Here is a 22,103-nt window from a genome sequence, read left to right as displayed (position 1 = left end):
TGGTGAGGGGTCTGCGGGTGCTCGACCACCTGGGCGACAGTGATCATCGCCTGCTGGAATTCACCATCCAGCGCAAGGTGGCAAAGGCATGCAGTAAGGCAGCAGCCCTAGACTTTAGGAAGGCAAACTTCAACGAGCTAAGGAGGACAGTTGGGGATGTGCTGAGGTCCCAGAGGGGAGGGGAGCCAGATGTCCAAGGACAGTGGTTGCTCCTTAAGGAGGCGATCCTCCAAGCCCAAAGGAAGGTAATCCCAACGAGGATCAAAGGGAGCAGGAGAGCACACAAGCCTCCATGGCTCACCAAAAGCATTCAGGAATGTCTTCTTGCTAAAAAGGAGGCATATACCCAATGGAAAGAAGGGGTCATCACCAGGGATGACTATTCTGCAGTCGCTCGGGGTCGTAGTAGGGCAGTTACGAAGCCAAGGCAAAAATGGAATTAGGACTAGTTTCTCAGATTAAGGACAATAAAAAGTCCTTTTTTAAATACATAGGGGGCAAAAAGAAGGTCCCAGGTAACGTGGGGCCCTTGCAGAACACGTTGGGAAATTTGGTCATCACACGAGACGACAAAGCTAACATGTTTAACGATTTCTTTGCCTCTGTCTTCCTAAGTAGGGACCAGAACAGCCACCTCCCTGCTGGGCCCCCCTTGGGCCCCAGGGGAGGCACACCTGGGCTAAAGGTTAGTGTGGAACTAGTTAGGGGGCTTCTGGAGGGGCTGGACGTGTTCAAGTCAGCCAGCCCGGACAATCTCCACCCTAGAGTCCTTAAGGAATTGGCTGAGGTCATTGCAGAACTCCTGGCATGGCTTTATGAGCACTCGTGGTGCTCCGGTGTGGTCCCAGAGGACTGGAAGAGGGCCAACATGGTTCCCATCTTCAAAAAGGGGAGGAAGGAGGACCCAGGAAACTATAGGCCAGTTAGTCTTACCTCAATCCTAGGCAAGCTGTTTGAGAAAATTATGCTGGCACACATCCATGAGGGGCCAGCAGGGGACTCCATGCTTAGGGGCAACCAACACGGGTTCATCAGTTGCAGGTCCTGTCAGACCAACCTGGTGGCCTTCTATGATCAGATTACCAGATCATTAGATGCAGGGGTAGCAGTGGACATAGTCTTCCTGGACTTCTGGAAGGCCTTCGACACTGTTTCTCACCCCGTTCTCATTAAGAAACTGGGGGACTGTGGTGTCGATGCCCACACAGTCAATTGGGTTGCCAACTGGCTGGAGGGCCACACCCAGAGGGTGGTAGTGGATGGGTCCTTCTCAACCTGGAAGGACGTGGGCAATGGGGTTCCGCAGGGCTCGGTCAACATCTTCATCAGGGATTTGGACGAGGGGGTAAAAAGCACCCTGTTCAAATTTGCTGATGACACTAAGATGTGGGGGGATGTGGGCACATTGGAAGGATGCAACAGGCTACAATCAGACCTAGACAGGCTACAAGGGTGGGCAGATGTGAATAGGATGGGATTCAACACAGACAAGTGCAAGGCAATGGACCTTGGGAGGAACAACCGGCACCATAGCTACAGGTTAGGGAACTCCCCTCTTGTCAGCACAGAGGCGGAAAAGGATCTTAGAGTCATCATTGACTCCAAGATGAACATGGGCCGGCAGAGTGGGGAGGCAGTTATGAAGGCCAACCGCACCTTGTCATGCATCCACAGATCCAGCAGGTGCAGGGAAGTGATCTTCCCCCTCTATGCGGCACTGGTCAGGCCGCAGCTGGAGTACTGTGTCCAGTTCTGGGTGCCGCACTTTAAGAGGGATGTGGACAGCATCGAGAGGGTCCAGAGGAGGGCCACTCACATGATCAGGGGGCAGCAGGGAAGGCCCTATGAGGAGAGGCTACGGGACCTGAACCTGTTCAGCCTCCAAAAGAGAAGGCTGAAGGGGGATCTTGTGGCCTGTTATAAACTAGTCAGGGGGGATCAGCAGGCATTGGGGGAGTCACTGTTCCCCCAAGCACTTCCAGAAGTGACCAGGAATAACGGCCACAAGCTGGCAGAGGGTAGGTTTAGGCTAGATATCAGGAAGCGCTACTTCATGGTCAGGGCGGCTAGGATCTGGAACCAGCTTCCAAGAGAAGTGGTGCTGGCTCCTACCCTGGAGGTTTTTAAGAGGAGGTTGGATGAACATCTTGCTGGGGTCGTTTGACCCCTATATTATTTCCTGCCATGGCAGGGGGTCGGACTAGATGATCTGCTCAGGTCCCTTCCGACCCTAGAAACTATGAAACTATGAAATTATCCCCACACTGCCGGCCCATGTTCATCTTGGCATCAGTGATGACTCTAAGATCCTTTTCTGCCTCTGCACTGATGAGAAGAGACTTCCCTAGCCTGCAGGTATGCTGCTGGTTCTTCCTGTTGAAACCCACCCTGTTCTGGTTTAAACCAGTTTCTGATCACTTAAACCAGTTTATGTGTAATGTCTGTCCCTAGTCTGTAGGACAGACTTTCAAGCTGCCTTCTCCCAGTACAACTCCTAAGGGGACACTAGCTCTCATACCGTCACATGCCATAGACCAATGCAAATCTTCCTTCCAGTACAGCTGTCACTTGGGGTGCAAGAAAGATTTTCCCATCCCATTTCCCCTGAGGTGAATCTGGCTTAGGGCCCTGAAGTAGCATACTGGTTGAAACATGACTTCAACACTGAGTACAGTTTAAATAGGCATGCCATTCTTGCGCGCTTAAATAAGCTGTGACACCTTAATAATTATTAGTTAAGTAATAATTAGTTAATCATTACTGATCAAAGCAATCACACTGATCACACTGTTTCTCCCTTCACACGGCCCTATGGCACAGCCTCTGTGCTCCCAATTTGTAGTTACTTGCTACTAGGGCTGGGTGAAGTTTCGGTCCCTGCTTCAGTTCGATGGAGATCTGGCCCAATTCTGTGGCTGGATCTCTGAATCCGAATTGAATCAGAGGACCCTTTAATCTCTCTGAATTGAATCGGAACCCTCCAAATAGATTCAGAGAGATTCAGAAAGATTCAGCGGTTTGGACATAGACAAAGCTTTAAATATTTTTTTCTACATACCTCTAGGTAGCAGGTGGCTCGTAAATGCTGTGATGCTGGGGCAGATGGAGTGTCACACAGAAGTGCGGGGCTCCCCAGTGCGCTCGGCAGCAGACCCAGAAGTGGAGCAGAAGCACTTCTAGTCCACTTCTGGGTTCTCTGGACAGCGCACAGGGCCCCCCCCCACCGTCCTGGCTTGGCAACTGGTGCCTCCTTGGTCTGGGGGGCACCTAGGGTCCCCCTGCAGCCGGTCAGTGAGCCAAGAGGGTACAGGGGGGCTCCCGCACCCTTCCTGGTGGATCAATGAATTGAATCACTGTCCCCGATTCAGGCTGAATCCGAATCTGAATTGAACAGGGCCTATTTCACATACCCCTACTTGCTACCAACTTAACAAGTTGCTAGTCCTAACATCTGTATTTGCTTTAATTAACTTCAGACTACTTTGCCGTATCCATGAGCACCATACATCATATTAATGATACTTGCTGCAAAACATAAAGCTTGATGACAGAGTGGTGAGTCCTTTATCCTACAGAGAAGAAACTGAAATGCTAACGGGGACTGGACCACTTCAGACTAATTTCAGTACAGAATTACTTTAATTTAGCTTCCGAATTTAAGTATCTTCTTTCTGTGTAATACTACTGTTTCTAAGTACATTTAAGATAATGGCCTACCATGGTTTTTCTTTGTTTTTCTCTTTCTTGTGTTGTAGGATTTTAATCTATTTGGCTTAGTTATCATAACAAACAAAAAGCCAATGCAGGAGACAGGATATATTCCTTGTGAAATTTGATTCCACATCAGTCTTCAGCCATATCTATGACCCAGCTAAGAAAGTTCCTAACTTCCATGAGGAACTTGCTGTACAAATAATGAATATGATGCATCATCACAAACCTTAGCTGGGTACCGTAACATAATACATATTTCTGCCTTCAATTAAACATGTATAATTACCCTGCAGAGATCACCATCAATATTACCTTTAAATGATTTACAATTGAATATTATTTAGATCGGAAGACCAGTATCTTGTATGAGCAAGAACTCCTCTTACTACTCAACCACAAATTACATCCCACATACTGTAGGTTTATTTCTTATTATTCTACATATTCTGATGCATGCAACATTATGTCTGATCTCATGTACTAGTATTCATTGACTCTTTGTCACAGGAACCATCACAGAACACAGAAAAGAGGTAACAAAAATATAATACCAAATTTTACTCTTTCTACAAGAGACATAAAAAAAAATAACTCACTTGGTAAGATGCTTTACAGGAAGCTATAAAAACCCGTGTGATACAGAAAATCATTGTTTATGCACCAGACAAAAAGACACAACAATCTAAATTCAGAAAATTCTCCAAAACATGAAGAACTACAGGATGCATCCAGAAGAACACAGACATGCAGAATGTGGCACTGCAGACCCATCTCTGGCACTGCACACCACACATGCCACACTTGCAGGCATTCCACATGCTGCTAATTTGCAGTGCACAAGGAGGATGAAGGGGCGGGGGTTGACACCAGGAGATCCTGGTGTGCCACTGGAAACCAGAGCCTGGCCTTCCGGAGCCACGCTGCTGTTGCTGGCCAGGCTCTGTGCTGCCGGATTGCCACAGCTGCAGCCCCTGGAGGCCCTCAGGACCCCAGGTAAGGCTGCTGGGGCCAGCTCGGGTGCTGGCTCTGGCCTCTCCTACCCCAATAGAGGCAATGTGCCACATGCCAAAGTGTGCATGCACTGGCATTTCCCACGTACAAGCAGCGGTGGTACATATTTTGCCACCACTGTTTGTCCCTGGGGAAATCCATGTTCCTACTCACAGGGACGTACCCATAGAGTGCAACACATCTTTTTCTGTATACTTACTAGACTGTACCAAGTAATCAATACAGATGGTGAAGTGAGCAAACTTTATATAGCAGAAGATGAATGAATAGTATTTAGACTTTAATGGTCATGTTAAAAACTGAGAGAATAAAAGTGGTAAACTTCTGGAAAATAGGCCCCCACAAAATTCCCAGACGAATACCATAGGTAATATCTGAAGGAAAAACAGTGCTTTGTTTATCTCACAAATAGACATAAAATACAATCACATAACTTGTGTAGGGTACTTCATATCAATCAGCCAAAAGTTTCAAGGTTTGATTTCACGGTTTTTTCCATCTTTATCAGAAGGCCTTCTTGGAGGCATTCATTCAGGCAGAGTAGATTAAAGAGTCTGTTAAAAGTATAAAGCCTAATGAAGCCCTGGGCAAGCCTGAGCTTCCATTAGACGCCGCTGCTTGTATTCTAATTCATTGCTACCAGAAAAGTTTGGTCCAGTCACCCTTGCTCCTAAGAGGCAAAATCTAAGGGATACCTCTTCTCCAAAAGGTTCTTTTATTTAGCATGATGCTGAAACTGAGTTTACTGACCAAACCATGTTCTGGTTAGAAGTTATATAATTAATTAAGCAGGGATATAAGATCTTGACCAGTCTAAATAGAAAGATAATCTTACCAATATAATTTCCCCTATCCAAGACAATTTACTAATATTGCTTACTCCTTTTTATGTTAGTGTAAAACAAATACCTTATGTCAACTGTCAAATCAGTGTTTGTAATAACCTTTTATCAGGAATCCCTTATTCTTAGCTAAAACATTTTCAGAAGGGAAGAAATGTATACAAACAGAGGTTGACAGTTTTTCTTCTCTGTATCATGTTTTTGTTCAGGCTTTGCATGTGGGTCAAACTTCTTAATACTAAGCCTCTGGCCTTGAATGGTTTTTAGCAGGTTTATATCTCAGCAATTTTTATCTGACTCAAAGTAAACATCAGAGCTGTCTTTTCTGCCCTTTTCTGTTTGGTCTGAGCTTGGAATTATAAACAGCAGTCATTCAAATTTAACTTATATATTTCTGGACTGTATGTGGTCAACTAAGGGTGCCTTTACACATGCATCAAGGCTGCTCCAATGTGCTGTAATTACTCATTCAAGGAGCTTTAGTTAAAGTGCTCCCACCACTGTTTTTCAGCAAGGGGACGCTGATACAAGAGCTCTCAGAGCTGTTTTAATTGAAGTGTCCTCTGCCCCACTCCTGAAACGTGTATAATGCACCTAGAGCCTAAAATAATTTTATATACATATTGTGCCTCCTTATCTGTAGGCGATGCCCGAAATAGTGGTTTGGCATATGGAATTTTCTTTGGTTAGAGAGATTTACAATGTAGGGATCTTAACATTTAAAACAGTTAGTAGTGAGAATAATTACAGGCTCCTGTTCAGTTTGTCTTCCAAACAACAGAAGATGTACATACAGACATCTGGGGAGGTTAGGAGAAGGTTAGATTGCATTAAAAATGGCCAGCCAATGCAACTTAGTTTGCTCAGGTGCAGAATTTACACTAAGATTCCTATTTAGGTCAATCAGAGTATGAAATGTACAGAAGTTCAGGAAGCCTAGATTGGTTTAAAAATGGGTGACTTGACCCAAGTTAACTGTACCTCTTAGTCAGTCTAACTTAGATCAGATCTGGCAAGACCGGTCTAATTGAACTTTTGTATAATTCCCAGCATGGCCCCAGGGCTGGGAGAGTCCAGCCACTGGCCCCAGTCCTGGCACTGCACTTTCCTACACCTCTGCTGGCATTGTACCTCTTGTCCCACCACCAAATGAACACCACCCCCCCAACAGACCAACCAGCCTCTCCACTCCCAAGTCTGCCAAACCTTCCATCCCACAAGCCTCTCCTGGTGCCAGTTTTACTGGCTTTTGCTGTTGCCAGGAGCCAAGGAAGTAAGTTGGGGTGGGGAGAAGGGTGGGTGTGATCAGGGGGTTTGGTTTGCTGGGGATTGGAAGAGTCAGAGGGGCTAAAAATAGCCCCTGGTCCTGGTGGGGGGAGAGGAGGAGAGAACCCAGCCATCCCCCTAAGCCTTCCCCATGGACCTTGCTAGCCTCCCTGATCATGCCAAACCCTCCCAGACCCCACAACCCCAATGAGAACCCTGCTAGCCCTTCTGATCCTCCCCAAGCCCCTTACAGACCCCATGTGCTCCTGCCAAACCCTTCTGGACCCAACCAACCCCCCATGGACCCCACTAGCCCCCCTCAGCTCCCCTGCAGGCCCACTAGCTCCATAATCTCCCCAACCTCCCCTGCAAACCCTGCTTGCCCCCTGGTCTCCCAAACCCCACCACTAAGCCCCCCCATCCCAACTTACCTTAGATCAGGTGGCCATTTTTAACTTGATCTAACCACCTTCTAACCTCTCTGAATATTTGTACGTACTCAAGATGTGTTCAACAAAATAGCTGTACCATTGTCATTGTGGCATAAGGTTAACCTTATTAAAATGAATATACTCCCTCCTTTTTTAAACATGGTGAGCTCTCAGATCTGGTCCTTATTGCGTGAATATTTTACAGTTACCATATCTGTTGACATTCTTAAATTGTATTGGTACATATACCACACCTGCTAGCATAATATAGTTCTATCAACCTCAGTAACCCTTGATAAGTATCATTCCTTTTGGAAACTGATCTGGGAACCACTGCACCTGCTTGTCAATGAAACAGTATTACTTTTACTATTATCCAAGTTTCAGATGACCAATAGATTCAATTTCAAGAGAAAATCCTCCTTAAGATTCATTATACCACCACAATTTAAGGGAAGGGTGTAAAACTCTTCCAACAGCATGGGCCAACCTATGAGCTAGATCAGAACATGCACCCTCTCCCTTCCCCTCCTTGCTCTTTCCTTCCTAGCATACCAGATCCAGTGTCTGCTCCAAACAGTCTTGGACCTGTGCTGTGTGCAACACACGTTCTGGAGTGGTTAGGAAGGGCTGTTTATATGCAGTCTGGCTGAGATCATGTAGAGCAGATCCCAGGCCAGCGTGAGTGGGTGCTGCATTGTATGTGGTGCCTGCTCCAGCTGGACTACGCTACATAGGGCACCTGCTCTGGGACCCATGCTGCACACCTCACTTGAATGTCCCATGCAGCACAGGTACCCCATGCAGCAGTCCTGGAGCTGCCAGCACACCACATGTCCCTGACCAGAATGTGTGAATGTGCTGCAGACATTGCCCATTCCAGACACCCTGCGATCTATGCTACATGTGCCAACCCATGCAGTGCAGTCTCAGAGCAGCTAGGATGGGGGCCTTGTGCAGCATGTTCCCCAGGCCCTGCCCATGGGGCTGGCCCAGCAAGTATTATATGGGTCTGCTCTAACCCAGGGGCAGCGCTGGGAGCTGGATGGAGCGGCTCTATGGATTGCTTGACACTCCTGATATAAAGGAGGATGCAAAAAGTGGGCTCAGTAATGCCCTGGTTCATTTATCTAGTTGTCTTATAATGACAATTTTTGGAGAGATGTTTTTGACAAAATAAATTTTCATTTTAACACTGATATATTTTTAAACTATCAAGTTTCCTTATTTGAATTGTACTGTAAGAGTGGTGTTGTAGCTGTGACAATCCAGAAATTACGTGAGAGGCAAGAATTTCTTGAACTGATATCTTTTATTGGACCAACTACATAGTTGTTTGGACTGATTACATTAAAATTAAGTTGGAGACTCTGGTACTCTGAGGTTACCCTTGAAACCAAACAACTCACCCTGAAACAAAGAAACTATTTTTGTGTCTACAGATTGAAAAGAACTTGTAGTTTCTACTTTTACTTTGCAAGTTAACGAAAGCAAGATCACAGAATTGATGGGCCCTAAAAAACTTCATGACATATAAGCCCTATCTTTGGCTACTGGTAAACAGTGCCTAGTGTAACCTAGGGGTGTGTGTGCGTGTGTGTACCAAAATACCTTTAAACCACATGAATCCTGAGTTTGTTATACATTAGGATACTCCTTGTTTTCCCTCATAGAAGTCAGAGCAGCCTAAAGGCTCATCTAAAATTACAGAAGCTGTCAATGGTCCCAGAGTGCCATTGCAGTAGTCAGGGATTTCCAGTACATGGGGAAAACTCCAGCCAATAGCTAGCAGAGAAACATAATTGTATAGGAGCTGTAACTGCAGTTTCTCATTTCTGAAGTTATCTTCCCATGGTTAGGCTAACCTGGCTTTAGGGCCACTCTGTACTGGAGACCAGCACAAAGCTGCCTTAATGGACTGGAAAATTTGCTCTCTTACTGTATTATTTCCTTGCCTTCTTTCCTCTACTTAATTTTCCTCTGTACACATACAGTGCTGGCAGTCATTTTAACTGTAATCTAGTAAACTCTAAGACAGTTGTATATACTTATTAGTACTTTATCCTAAGCAGAACATATAATTGTTTTTACTTTTACTCGTATGTGGCCTAGCACCCAGTGTCACTACAAAAAATCAGTTGGAAAAAGAATTTGCTCCACACATTTCACTTTCCATTCGCACATTATTCTGAACTAAAATATGTGTATTTGTGACATCACCTTATTGGAAAAATAGACTATTATATTATTGATACCATAAAACCAGAACTATGACTTCATAGTTTCATAGTTAGTAGGGTCAGAAGGGACCCGAGCAGATCATCAAGTCCGACCCCCTGCCATGGCAGGAAAGAGTACTGGGGTCAAACGACCCCCACAAGGTGATTGTCTAGCCTTGTCTTAAAGACCCCCAGGGTAGGAGTCAGCTTGGAAGTTGATTCTAGATCCTAGCCGCCCTGACAGTGAAGTAGCGTCTCCTGATGTCTAATCTGAATTTACCCTCTGCCAGCTTGTGACCGTTATTCCTCTCACTCGGTAGTGCTCGGGGGAACAGAGACTCCCCCAGTGCCTGCTGGTCCCATCTAACTAGTTTGGAACAGGCCACTAGATCCCCCCTCAGCCTTCTCTTGTGGATGCTGAACAGGTTTAGGTCTCTTAGCTTCTCCTCGTAAGGCCTGCCCTGCTGCCCCCTGATAATGCGAGTGGCCCTCCTCTGGACCCTCTCCATGCTGTCTTGAAGTGCGGCACCCAGAACTGGATGCAGTACTCCAGCTGAGGCCTGACCAGTGCTGCATAGAGGGGGAGGATCACCTCCTTGGACCTGCTTGAGATGCATCTGTGGATGCATGACAAGGTGCGGTTGGCCTTCCTGACTGCATTCCCACACTGCCGGCCCATGTTTATCTTGGCATCAGTGATGACTCCAAGATCCTTTTCAGCCTCTGTACTGACAAGAAGGGAGTTCCCCAACCTGTAGGTGTGGTGCCGGTTGTTCCTCCCCAGGTGCATCACTTTGCACTTGTCAGTGTTTAATCCCATTCTATTCTCATCCCCCCACCCCTGTAACCTGTCAAGGTCCCATTGTAGCCTATTCCTCCCTTCTAGTGTGCCCACATCCCCCCACATCTTAGTGTCGTCAGCAAATTTGAACAGGGTGCTTTTTACCCCCTCATCCAAGTCACTGATGAAGATGTTGAAAAGTGCGGGTTTGAGGACCAAGCCTTGGGGGACCCCACTGCCCACATCCCTCCAGGTTGAAAATGACCCATCCACCACCACTGTCTGGGTGCGGCTCTCCAACCAGTTAGCGATCCAATTGACAGTGTGGGTCAACACCACAGTCCCCCAGTTTCTTAATGAGAACGGGGTGAGAGACAGTGTCAAAGGCCTTCCGAAAGTCCAGAAAGACTATGTCCACTGCTACCCCTGCGTCTAAGGATTTGGTGACCTGGTCGTAGAAGGCCACCAGGTTGGTCTGACAGGACCTGCCGCTAATGAACCCATGTTGGTTGCCCCTATGTCCCCTGCTGGCCCCTTGTGGACATAGAGAATCAAAAATGTGAAAATGAACTGTACAAATAAGCCCTAGATCTCTGGTTTATTTATCGAGTACATGCATTTGTAAACATACGTTACAGTATAACCTCATAAATATGGCATGCTTGGCCACAAAGCTGAGGGTGGGGGAGGTGGTGTGTAGCGACAGCCAGTCCCAGAGTAGTAGCCACACACGGAGGGGTGTGTTGGATGGTGGCTCCACCTCCACTGCTCTCTGGGACTGGCCACCACTACACCCCGATATAGTGTATTTTTAAAAAAGTGCCAGATTTTTGAGAATTCCAGATTTTTGATATCTGGATTTATGAGGTTATACTGTATCATCATGTTATCCCTGTCCAACTTTTGTTATTATATGAGCATCGTGATTATAAGTAGTTTGACTACTATCAAGTTAGTGAGAACACAAACAATTGGATTGATTCCCGATAACTCTTATTAGTTTCACACTGATGTAACTCCATTGACTTCAGTGGAATCCTTCCTGGGTTACACTAGTTTAAGAAGAGAACCATAGCCACTGTGTATATATCTATACCAGCAAAGATAATACAAAACATGTGACTAGATGTAAGTATATGGCTTTCTTCAACTTTACTTGTTGACTCTCAGAAGTTTAAGAGCTCCATTTAACTACTGTACATTACACAGGAGAACTTGTCCTGAAATCAGGTTTGGTGATGAGTTTGAAATGAATTTTTGTAACGATGAACAGAGTTTAAGAAACAATAGTTTTGGTTATATATAGCTTTCCCACAGTCGGAGGATACATTAACAGATATGTAGCTTTGTTTAAGTTTAAACAAAATATCATTGTGATGTTTTTAAAGTTATCATAAAACTTCATTGTTGAATAAAGAAAACAAGTTAGAGATAATGTAAATTCAGCAGCCCAGAATTTGACAGTTTTTTAAAAATTCAGATCAGTTTATCTCTGCTTATTCTATAGAGCATATGCCATCAATGTTATGGCAAGCCAAGAGCATAAATTGTTCCTGTTATGTGTTGATAGTAAGATGTAATGTAGCTCCTGTCTTAACTGTTCTCATTCAGCTGAGAATGTCTTTGCTCCTGTCTGATCATAAGCCAATGACAAGGAAGATCAGACAAGCAAAGATATCCTTAAAATGACATATTGCAGATACAAAGTAATTGGAGAAAAGTTTTTCTCCAATTACTCCAAGTGCGGATAAGCTGGATAGGAGAGATCAGTAACTGGAATGGCAAACAGTTCTAATAAAAAAGATCTGCATTCTTATCTAGACACCTAACTCTCATTAATTACAAGAGAATGCCATTTATTTCAGCAGGAGTTTAACACCTAAATAGGAATGAGCACCTACTTATATCTATGGATCAACCCAAAGGTTTTTTCCGATCTATTGGCAACAGCTATCAGAATGAGTAGCAGCAACTTTCCAAGGATAAAAATGCAGTTCTCTCTGTCCCAGTTCTACTTTGATTTACACCTCAGGAAGCCTGACTGGCTGAGGTCTAGTTGCACAGGGTATAAACCTGTTTCTGTGGCTTCAGCCTGTGTGAACTAGAAACATAGCATTTTATTACCAGTCTGCAAGATGGTGATGATAAGGAACAATGCAGTGCTATATTCATTGCTAATTACCAGCTGCTGGGAAAACCCATACAGTATAACCTCATATATCTGGATATCAAAAATCTGGAATTTTCAAAAATCCAGCACCTTTTAAAAATACACTATACTGGGGAGTAGTGGTGGCCAGTCTCAGAGCAGCGGAGGAGGAATCTTGCACGCAGTGGCTACCACCACCATCCATCACCCTGTGCCACCACTCTGGAGGTGCTCGATCTTGAGCATGTCGGATTTATGAGGTTTATAGTGTACCGGAAAAAGAGCTACTTTGTGTAATGAGTAACCTACCTCACTAACATCTTGAAACTCACTTTCTGAAGTCATTTTCAGAGGTCAGCAGCTTAAGTAATCTTGACCCCTGTTTATATTACAAAAATTCTATAATTATGAAAGTGACATTTATTTTTTTTTGTAGTGGGATGCACATGCTTCAGGAAAAAGTTCCTATACTATTGACTGTATGGTGACAATACATTGATAACAATGGGGTAGTCTGCATCCAAAAAGAAGTAAGTTCCTGCCAAACAATTTCTTTTTCTTTGGAAGGAAGGACGGAAACAAGTAAGCAAGCTACTGCTACTTAGACCTTAAGGAAATCTTGGGGTCCAACAGTATTTAAATACGTAACACCTAAATGTTAAATAATTCAGGATGAGAACATGACAGAAAGAAAGCAGATGCTACTCATTATCATGTACCTTGTTGCTTTCTAACCCTGTCAACTTTATCCAAGTGTCCAATCTTCATTATACAGAAGGTAATATGGAAAGAGAGTCAGTATCATCAGCACACTCATAAAAACACATTACCACTGATACCCTTTCCTGCTCAAGTATACTCTAGGTAGTAATAGTGATTGAATGGAACTCACTGGAAAGCCACAAGGGAGCCTGCAAAACAGATAAGTCATTGCCTAAATTTTCCATGAAAAAAGAAACGCTAACCTTCCTAACAAACATTAGCATGTAAAAAATACTTCAGAATATTGAATCTAATTTCTATATGTATCATGATCTAAATGATACATAGAGTAAATTATGACCTAATAACACAAGTGCATTTTCTATAACATATCCGGTCCCAAAACTCACAGTGGGATGGAGACAGGGAGGCCTGAGAATCCCAGATATTGTTGTACATGCTGTTTACAGCCTCTCCGACAATCTTCTCATCCACCCCCAAACGGAAATTTGAGACAGGGCAACTGCTAAAAAGACTGACAGCATCAAGAAGTCATTATCTAAACAGTGTTCTTTATGCATCAAATAAGAGAGATGAATGATGCCATGGTCTTTAAATCATTGTTATTTTTTAATTTATTTGTATGGCATTATGAAGTAAAAGCTAAAGCTGTCTCAAGCTGGGCCTTGTACAAACACACAATCATGAACTTTCTTCTTCCAGACCCTCACTTCAAACAGGCCTCAGAAGTTGCTGTCCGACTCAGTCCTGCTTTCCATACTAACCTAAAATTGCCATTGCCTAAAACAAATGCAAGGAGAGACCCTGCTTTATAAACAGCATGTTCCCTATAGTTTTGTTTTTATCAGAACTTACCTTTGAAAATAATTTTGTAGAAATGCTTATTAAAATATAATTCTGTTTCATAAAGTGATATCTAATGGATATTTTCCTTTTTCCCCTTGGTATTGAATCCTGTAATTATGACTAATAAAAATGTACTGAGGGAAGCTGAATAGAGAATAAAACAGAAGACAGAAACACCTCTTTTGATTGCTTCCTTGAAAACAGTCTATTTAACAAGTATATGTAAAGCAATGTCAGTTTTATCAATATGGACCTTTGCTTAATTAATAGTTGTTAAACCTCTCCTTTCATATGTACAGGCACACAACCTGTATTTCATGAAAAAGATAATTGCACAAAAGGAAAACATTTCCTTACATACCTTTTAATAACCTAGTAAGTTATATTTGACACTGACAGTTTGAAAACTGTATATACGACCCATATACAGCATAATACCCATGTATATATACCCCTAAAATTGTATAGCCTTGTTAATTAAATGCTGGGTACTACTATATTTATTTTTCTTCCTAAGGAGCTATATGACCACCTCTGGCGCACAAAAGCTACATACCAATCAAATAAATATATACCTAAATTATAATAAAATACATACTTTTAAAGAGAAAATTATTTTGCAAATAAGACAGTTGCATTGCAGTATCATATTTATACTGCAAGGCTAGCTTTTGGGAAAGAAGTAGGTGCAAAACCACACCATCACCACAGTCAATTCAAAATGGCTTTGAATTACCCTTTCCCTTCTTTTCCTTCATTTTCACAACAAATCAGATTGTATAATATGATTTTTACATGTGAAAATGGTCATATGGCTTAGATTTATTATATAAATGATGAAATGTCTTGCCAGCTTACCTGATAAAAAGAGAATAACAAATCACAGCAAAACCCAGCATCCAAAAATGATGTGATGCTATAATGTGCCACCTTCTGAAATTATCCAGATTTCTGGCCACAAAGCTTTACAGATTAAGTAAAATTTCTGTATTCACAGTGGAAAAGAAAGCACAGAGACCTTTCCAGAATGCTCTCTGCTTCTGCCTCCGCTTCCTGTTCTCAGTCTCACTCTATGGTACCCAACATATATCAGAAAACAGCTTATTAGGAGAGGGGGGGAAGGAAAAGGGGGAAAAAAGGCAGCACCTAACAGTGCAGCTCCACCTACTGGTAAAGCCAATGAATCAATGTACAGCCTGAGCATCTTTATTTCAAACTATCCTGACCTCCAGCTGAATCAACTCCTATATAAATAGTTCTTCCAGGTAAGAAACAAAAAAAGAAAAGAAAACCCAGAAAAAAAAGAGTTTCGTTATTGACTGAGACCATAATATTGACTAATCATATTTTAAAATATTGAAGTTTTGTTTCAAAGTAAGTACAGTAGTTTAAGTTCTTTTAACAACATATTTCATAGCAACAAAATGCTATTTCCTGCATGAATTCAACATAGAAACAAGGAACATATAAATAAAACAGTATTGATACTTGGAGCTATTCACACAGATGTATGTTATTCTTATCGATTACTTTGATATTGCCCTTTTATTTCTGTTGTATTATGCATATTTTTATTCTGGTTTCTTACATGTTATCATTACTACTATTCTTCCATAACTCAAGGCATCTAGGGGACCTCTAAGGAACAAATACTCTAATTTACACCTGACTACTAAGAGTTTCTATGGGCTATGGGAATAATTACTAGGCAGCAGAGATGCCTGAGATTCATTGCTTTCCATTGGTCACATCCTTTTGCTGGAGGTTGAGAAGGGGGTGGAGGAGATGTGAGCTGACACAACATGTGTGTTTCACCCAGGATTACCTATTCCTGCTTGTCTTTATTACAGCATGATAGATGCTTCACACCATCAGAATTGTAGAAAGACTCAGTAGCTGTGGCAAGAAGTTGTCCCAAATACTGTACCCATTATCTATGATATAATGCTTTTAATATCCTTATTAAAGGATCCAGTCCAGCAAAGCTATTGACCAGCTCTATAACTTCAGCACATCATTATTCCAAATTGATATCAGTGGAACTATTTATGTACTTAAAAAGTATAAGTATTATGAAGCTTTCCTGGATAAAGGCCATCAAGGGCAGGCATCCAAATATTCCTTTCAGATAGCAATCCAAAAATACAAGCAGAGTCAATGTCTGTGCATAATGGAGAGAGTGTGTCCACCTAACTTTTATAAAAATGCACCAGATATGCTTTCACAGAAGGGGACCCACACTGATTTCAGTGAGCTTTGACACAGGTACAGGTACAGTCTGCATCCTGATCTCCTTTTCCAGGTGTGTCTTCAACTAATTTCAGAGGGTCTGAGTATACATAGTGCAGAACTGAGCTCAAAGTCATAATAACTCATTTCTCCATTTTATTTTTAATATTTAGGTTTTCATGTTTCTGTAAATATTAGCAAAGGATACACTTTTCAAGTACAAAAAATGATCCACATTTCTCTGCCCTCCTGTCTTTTTGTAGGATTCTAATACACTGCAAAACTTTGGATTTTAAAAAAAGGAGTTTTAAAAAATTGGTAGGAACAATGCTGTGCAGTGGTGCTATGCAGAGAGAAATCACTCCTCAGACCAGGTTCTCATTCCTTTTATTATTGTTTTAAGTTGAAAAAGTTGGGTCAATTTTTATCTTCAAAAGATTACTTTAGAAAGGCTCTGTCCTGTACAGAAGTACCATCCTCTAGTGCAGGGGTTGTCAGCCGGAGGTACTTGAGAAGGCCCTAGGGGGTACACATGGGCAGGTGGGGATGGAGCACCACCATGCACTATCCTGCACTGGTATACAGGTGCTGCCAGCCTGGCTGGATGTGAGGGGTGGGGGAAGTCCCCTCAGGGTCCAGCCACGTGCCACCACCTCCCCCTGCTCAGCATCCGGGGAAAGACACGTCTTTCCCCTCCCCCCACCCTCTACTCAGTGGCTGGGGGTACAACGCTTTGTGTCCAGCTGCTGGGGAGTACAATCTTTCAAAAAGGTTGAAAACCCCTGCTGTAGTGCAGTCATTTTCATAAACTATAGCTCCTTTATTTCACTAACTGACAGTGGATATTTTTCAAAATTCAGGGAGATACCAGAAAATAAACCAATTCAGCCACATACAACAGGTCAGCTTGTTTCATAGGACCCTCATCCCTGGCTACAGCTGAGGCGTTTGCAGTGCAACTGAAGAGGAAGAAGAGGTGCAACTATAATTCTGAGCTACTTCTATGCTCTCTTGATCTGGGAACTAAATTACAGAGCAATGCCCATTATATATTGTATCAATATTACATGAAGGCTGCTCTAATTTATTCTGCCTGCCAGGAGTTCCAAAGGATTATTATAGTAATAGATATTGTCAGTAGGGCTGTGCGAAACAGCACTGTTTCGTTTTGACTTCCATTCTGCCATTTTGAAGAGACAGTGTTTTGTTTCATTGTTTTGTTTCATTTTGAAGTACTGTTCCATTTCAGTTTGTTGAAACTGTTTCACTGTTTCGATGCGTTTCAGCATTTCGCCCATAGGCTCTAATGGGGAATCATGAAAATGCCTGTAACTTTGTCATTTCTTTCCTGATTTGGATGAAAATTGTAGCAATGGTAGCCCCTTCTGAGGGAATGAAGCCTGGTAAGTTTCAAAGAGATAGATGAAGGGGTTTATAAGAAACTGCACCTCAAGTTGCTGAGAGCAAAACTTGTTCACTTGCTGGCAGCGGCAGCCTGCTGTCATCCCATGTGCAGATCTGGGGTCCCAGTCCCCAGGAGGGATGTGGGGCTGTGCTGGACTTCTCCCAGGGGTGCGGGCCCCTGGATCTGCATGTGGGATGACAGAAGGCTGCACTGCAGCCTGGGACCAGTTCTGGGTGCAGCCCACGCCCAGCACCAGGAAGACTGCTGCTGCCACTGGCCCCAGGCAGCAGCAGCAACCTCCTGTCATCCTTCATGTAGATCTGGGGGCCTGTACCCCCCGAGAGGTCTGTGGGGCTGAGCTCTGTGGGGCTGGCAGAGCTGCTTGGAGTGCAGCGCAGTGGCGAGAGGCGGGGGAGAGAAAGGGCACTCTGAGTGGCTCCACCAGCCTCACAGAGCTGAGCCTAGTGGCAGGAGGCAGTGGGAGTGCCAGTGGCAGAGCCACCCCGAGCACGTCCCTGGTGAGCACAGGCAGGTGGTGGGAAGCTCTGCAGCCCCACGGAGCTGAGCCTGGCAGTGGAAGGTGGCGGAGAGCCACTGGCCAGGGCTGCGCTCAGAGCAGGTCCGCCACTGGCTCTCCTGCCATCTCCCACCACCAGGCTGAGTTCCATGGGGCTGCAGAGCTGCTTGGAGCACAGCCCTGGCTATCTCACACCTTCCACCACTGGACTGTAAACAGAGCTAAGCCTGGTGGTGGGAAGCAGGGGGGAGCTACTGGCCAGGGCTGCACTCAAAGCCAGGGCTGTGCTCTGAGTGGTTCTGCTCCAGCTCTCCATTGTCTCCTGCCACCTCCTGCTGCCATGCTCAGCTCTGTGTGGGTGCAGAGCCTCCACTGCTGGACTGTGCTCACCAGGCCTGTGCTCGGAGCCAGGGCTGTGCTCCAAGCAGCTCTGCCAGTCCCATGGAGCTCAATCCAGCAGTGGGAGATGGCTGGAGAGCCAGTAGCAGAGCCACTCGAAGCACAGCCCAGTGGCAGGAAGCTCTGCAGCCCCATGGAGCTGAGCCTGGTGGTGGGAGGTGATGGAGAGCCACTGGCCAGGACTCTGCTCAGAGCCAGGGCTGCGCTCAGAGTGGCTCTACCACTGGCTTTCCCACTGCCTCCTGCTGGCGGGTTAAACTTTGTGGGGTTGGCAGAATCACTCAGAGCGCAGCCCTGGGTCTTTCCCACCTCCCACCACTGAGCTTCTTTGAAACGTTTAGAAACTTTCAAAACATTTCGAGTGCCCTTATTTCATTTTGAAGCTGTTTCAAAGCCTTTTGTTTTGTTTCTATTTCATTTTTTGGAGCTTGTAACACATTGAAACAGCTTTGTACTGAAACACCCATTGAGATTTCGCACAGCCCTAATTGTCAGATCACTGTCAAGCCCAAGCCACAGAGCAACCCAGATAGTCTTTTGCTTTGGTCATGACCCTTATATTTATTGCATCATGTGAAATGATGTAGTACTTGTTATGGCAACTATATATCATGTACTTGGGTGATCCTCTGAAAGCTTTGTGCTGAGTAAAAGGCATCTTTGTACCACCAAGTCGAACTAGCCCCAAAGCAGGTAAAAAAGCTAGGCGATTTCTAACACAGCCACTACAAAACCAGCCATATGAGAAGAGGTTTAGCTGTAAATGGTCAAGCATAACAAATTGTAGTTAAAATTGATTTAACCTGCCTTTGTAAGTTTTATAAGTCAATATAGGATTTCTCACCCAGTACCTGATTCAAAGTCATTGTAATCATAGACTTCCATAGATTTCATTGGGCTTTGGATCAGGTCCTTAGTGAATGCATTGCATAAACAGAGTCCTATTTAAGGAACTGAGTCCTATAGATACCATATCTTAGCATGGCTGTAGCTCTTCTTTTCATAACTTGATTCATAGATTTTCATTTTTATTAGTTTTCTAGTTTTGGGGTTTTGTTTGTTTATTTTTTGCTCTTTTATAGCCAGATGGAGATTACTGCATTTATGAAATACATTTAAGTCAAAATTCAATACCAATAAAATGAGAAAATTTAAGGCAGAAATAAACTACTAAACATTCAGTTTTATAAACACAATGAAACATTCATATTGAAAAATTGGTAACATATAAACTTGCAAAATGGTAACATATGAACTTGCAAATGTATTTTTACATCCTGGTATGCCCAATATGTGGAAACTTTTGATACATTGCTTTTCCTCAATCCAGATAACAATAACAGTGTCAGCCTGTCTAATTTAAACAAACAGTACAACTAATCATGCTCTATCACTGGAAAGTGCATTTTAAGAGTTATACTTAAAAATATAAATGGACAATCTCTGGTCTTTACAAACAATCTCGTTGCTTGGCAGTCCTGCCTCAAGTGAAGTCATGCTCCTGGTAATAAGGAATGAATAAATGTAAAGCTATTTAATCACAGTTAGCTAAATAGTCACAACATCAGTGATAAAATTATCTTAGTTTTGAAGAGGACAATGTTTTCTGAAAAGGGGCAGCTCAACATTTTTAGCCAAAGAATTCATGTATACCTGCTTTTGGAGTAAAAGTCTGTGCATCAGTGAAAACTTACATTATGCATTGTTTGATCATGAAATTTATTTCATTTTGTATCCCAAATGTTGTCAAAGAATAATTTACTTTTGTGAACACCAATATAATACCAGCTACTGGAAGGTTATCAGTCTTGTGTTTAAAGGCACTGTAGGATGGGGCATTGACTTATTTGACTCTCCATTCTCTTGTTTTTCCTGTTTTCTTTAATCTGCTGAATATTTTTTATTTGCCTGTAGTGTAAGAGTGATGTTTTAGCTGTGATGATCCAGAAAATATGCAAAAAGGCATATTCTCCTGTGATCAGAGACCTGATAAAGAATGGCTTGCATTTGAAACCATGTCTAACTTTATCCAAACTATATAGTTGGTCCAATAAAAGATATCACTCTAAGAAATCCTTATCTCTTGCTTGTCTGTGCAAGATATATGTTTGCTTCAAGGTCTGTTGGGTGCTAGTTCAAGTTAAAACAATAGTTGTCATATATTCATTAGGATTCTTTTTCTGCCTTCAGTATCTCTCTCATTTTTTCTATAAAGTCAAAGTGGCAGAATAAGAATAATATATGTTGGGATTTCATTAATCTTGGCTATTTCTGTTTTAGTGTCACCAAACATGGCTTGGTAACCCAATTGTGATTCCATTTGAAAATGCTGGGTTTTCATTCTTAGCCCCATTTCTCTCCCATCAACATTCATAAAACTACAGTGTAGCGAAGTTAACAAACTTATGCTTCCTTAAAGAATCCCCTTAAAGAAAGTCAGTGATAGTCTTGCGAAAGAATTACAACCAGTCCTCAGCCAGAAATGTGGAGGTTGTACATCCTGGCAGTTTCAGTAAGAGAAGAAACAAGAACTGAGCAGACATCTTAAAGTTATTAAAAGGATACAGAGGACCTGTCTGGAGAAAAAAAAAGTTAAATTGTTTATACACATTTCTTCTACAATAATAAAATACTTGGTGTTTCAATAATTAAAAAATATAGGAATTCAATTCTCAGCTAACTAATAATTGGTCAGAAATCATGCTGTCTGAAAAAGTGTAGACTTTAAGGCATTTATAATATAAACAACACAATAATTTTATATATACAGGCTAAGAATATGTTTTATTTTATTAATCATAAACATTAAAAATAATTCAAAATTATTGTTTCAACAATTACATTATTAAATGCAAGTCAGAGTTGTACCATTCTTTTGTAGAAGCAATACTAGAACTGCACACATGGTTTAATTCTAATTTCAGGCACTGTAGAACTCTGTTGGCTCCATTCAAAATATGGCTACTTTGGACTTTAACTAAAGAAAAATCCAAAGTAATCTAGAATTGCCCTTTGTCACCCTATAGATATGATTAAGTGCACAAAGTGGTATCCAAGACCTGAATGCACAACCAATGTATACATTTGTTCAAGTAACCTAGAATCACAAGAATCCAAACTTAACAGGATTGAGCTGTAAATTTTAAATGCCTCATTGTTCCCTAGAATATTTTGGGTGCCTAGTGGTCTTTCCCTACTATTTGTGTAGCTGTCAGAGGCTTACAGGGCAACAGCAGAAGATTTAAAGAGGACCCACTCATAGGCTGTTGCTGATGAGTCAGCTTACTTCTCAGTTTTATTTTCTTTGCCCTCTTCACTGCAAATTAGTGATGACCATTTTACTATCAAATCATTTCCCTGTTAACTGCATAATGTACAAATTTAACATGATTTTGTAGTAGGATCAATCCATATCTCCTCTGACCCATTTCCTGAAATAAACTGAATTTATCCAAATTCCTTTGAACCCCATCTGGAGCCATTAGTTAAATCAATTTTTATCCATCACAACTTCCAAGGATATTGTTTTTCTATTATCTATTACAGCTATAGTTTGGGGGTTTTTTACAAT

At 42.7% G+C, this 22,103-nt stretch overlaps 1 protein-coding gene across 1 annotated transcript in view; it reads right to left on the bottom strand.

Moving 5' to 3' along the window:
• Positions 1-15,005, bottom strand: part of LOC149867529 (sodium channel protein type 2 subunit alpha-like) — a 133,180-nt gene extending 118,175 nt beyond the window's left edge. Inside the window, exon 1 of the mRNA XM_090045593.1 lies at positions 14,841-15,005. The gene's annotated coding sequence lies outside the window, so the exon portion shown is untranslated. The remainder of the gene's footprint in view (positions 1-14,840) is intronic.
• Positions 15,006-22,103: the final 7,098 nt, after the last annotated feature.

The sequence above is a fragment of the Crocodylus siamensis genome, chromosome 4 (assembly GCF_052110815.1).
Source record: "Crocodylus siamensis isolate JL-2025a chromosome 4, ASM5211081v1, whole genome shotgun sequence".
Taxonomy (NCBI): domain Eukaryota; kingdom Metazoa; phylum Chordata; order Crocodylia; family Crocodylidae; genus Crocodylus; species Crocodylus siamensis.
The sequence above is the reverse complement of the archived record's forward strand: the minus strand, read 5'-3'. Positions and strand labels throughout refer to the sequence as shown.